Source organism: Mus pahari, chromosome 20 (assembly GCF_900095145.1).
Source record: "Mus pahari chromosome 20, PAHARI_EIJ_v1.1, whole genome shotgun sequence".
Classification (NCBI taxonomy): domain Eukaryota; kingdom Metazoa; phylum Chordata; class Mammalia; order Rodentia; family Muridae; genus Mus; species Mus pahari.
This window is the reverse complement of record NC_034609.1, coordinates 18,944,126-18,946,746: the sequence shown is the minus strand read 5'-3', so window position 1 is coordinate 18,946,746 and position 2,621 is coordinate 18,944,126.

The following is a 2,621-nucleotide window of genomic DNA, read 5'->3' as shown; positions in this document are numbered from 1 at the left end:
CAGAGGCCCACATGGACCCACTTGTTTGTACACACATGAGTACCATAAAAATACTACACTGGAAGCCTATATATACCTATATATCTATATATCTATATATCTATATATCTATATATCATCTATATATCTATCTATCTATATCTATCTATCTATATTTATCTATCTATCTATATCTATATCTATATCTATATCTATATCTATATCTATATCTATATCTATCTATCTATCTCTATTTATCTATCTATCTATCTATCTATCTATCTATCTATCTATCTATCTATATATATATATATATATAGAGAGAGAGAGAGAGAGAGAGGACCTGGTACAGCCCCACGCAGGCCCCGTGCCTGCTGCCTCAGTCTCTGTGAGTTCACACGAGCTTTGCTCATGTTAAGGATCTTTCGTTCTTGGTGTTCTCCACCCCCCACCCCCATCTCTTATACTCTTTCTGCTTCCTCTTCCTTAGGTCCCCTGAGCTTTGATGGGATTTGATGGAGACTTCCCACTTAAGGCTCAGCGTTCCAAGGCCTCTCATCCTCTGTGCAATGCCTGCCTGTGGGTCTCTGGTATTTGTTACACCCACTGCAAGAGGAAGCCTCTCTGACGGTGGCTGAACAAGGCATTCATTTTTACCCCTACATTTTCCCTCCTTGTTTTTGGCCGATAGTATTTGGTTTTTATCCTAGGTCCTGGTGCTGTCTAATCTCTGGCTCTTGTTCATGCAAACCGTGTTGGGTATAGGTTCCATCTCATGGAGCGGGCCTTACGTCAAATCAGTTAGTGGTGGGCTACTCCCGTGAGCTTTGGGCCACCAGAGCCCTAGCATATCTTGCAGTCAGGATACCATTGTAGATGAAGGGGTTGTTGCTGACTTGGTGTTTATATTTCTCCTCTGAGAGAATGCTGAGTGCCTTCCCGGACCACAGGTGTGAAGGTTCTATGGAGGTACCAGCTCGAGTTCTCCATGTTCACCGGTTCGGTTAGGTGTTGTCTTCAGCCACAGGGCTTTGCTGTGGGTCTGTGGAGAGTAATCTATATTCTTGGCAACAGCCTAGGTTATCTGGGGATTCCCTTGGGAACCCTTTGGCCAACAACTCAATTAGATGTAACCCAATCCCAGTGTTGAAACCTTCTTTTGGTGTCAAGCAATGACCACTCAGGGTTCTGTCTCCCTCGTTACCTGGTGATTTCATGTATATAGCCTTCACATATGTATATATTTTAGCAAGTTTCTAACACTATTAGATTTCCATACTTCCCCCTCAAGTATCCTCAATTTTAGCTATCTTTCCCAGTATTCCCTCCTGCTGTGGGTTCAGTCTAATGCTGTTTGTATTATGTTAATTTGGGTCCCTAAAATTACACAAGAATCTACACGTCCATACATCAGACATGGAGGGAACTCTGCCCCCCAGTTGATTTTGATTGGTAAATAGAGTTACCAGCAGTCAATGGCTGGGCAGGGAGACAGAGGTGGGACTTTTAGGATTCCCAGGCAAGGGACTGGACTGAGGAGGGAGAGGAAGAGGAGACCCATGATGCAGAGAGAAGGTGGAGGAGAGGAGATGCCACGCTTGAGAAGGGACAGGACAGAGAACACAGCTGCCATGTAGGAGCCAGGGAAGAGTGACCCCAAAAGGGCCCCCGACTGGGTCTAGGACAACAAAGAAAAAACGTAGATTTTAGTAAGTAGCAACTTCAGAATATCAGAGGGAGGTAGATTAGCCACGTAGAGTTTAAGAAGTGTCCCAGCCATTGAACTATTTTAGACAGATCAAACTATAAAGGCTATGTATGTATGTGTGTATTTCATTCTGGAACTCAGAACGTTGAGGTAGACAGCAAGGAACTCCGCTCCCGCTGGGATCAACTTGAGTAGATTAATTGGGTACCACTACACCTCCTTCATCTGCCTCTTCCCTCCATGTCTCTGCTTTATCTTCCTATTCCAGCCACCCCCATCCATCCATAATTATCTATTCTATTTACCTTTCCTGCTGAGATCTATCTATCTGACTTTTTCTAGCCTTTCACTCTATACTTACCCTCTGTGCTTCTACGGATTGTGAGCTCAGGTTCTCTTAACTGCTGAGCATAAAGAAGTGCATTTAAGAAGAAGATGGGAATACTTCCAAAATCCTGCTACGAATGACTTGATGCTTAAAACTACTACTGGTAAACAAAATCTTCAACCGGTTTTTCATGGGTGCCACAAACCAGGATCTGGGTCTAAAATGTAAATGAATTAGTCAAGAGGAGTGTCTGCCTCATTCTCACAACTGGGGTTACCTTCTGGTTAACATACTACTGTAATATTTCCTTTTAAATTTCACCCAAATAAGAAACCAAAGACAGTGTCCCAGAAGAAATGCACATTTTGTTTTAGTTTACAGCTCAGAGATCCTTCTTTTAATGGAAGTTGTGTTCTTGGCATTAGTATTAAGTGAAGGAAAAGAGCTCTTGCCCTTTTGAAGTTCTGACAGGAGGTATGGGTGTCTGAGCTGGATAGGATAAACTATTGCTATATAACTCTTCAAGGTTGGAATGGTCCTCCAGTCACCATGGCATCCACTGGCCTTAGCTCCAGATCTTGAGAAAGCTGTCCCAGGATCGTGTTG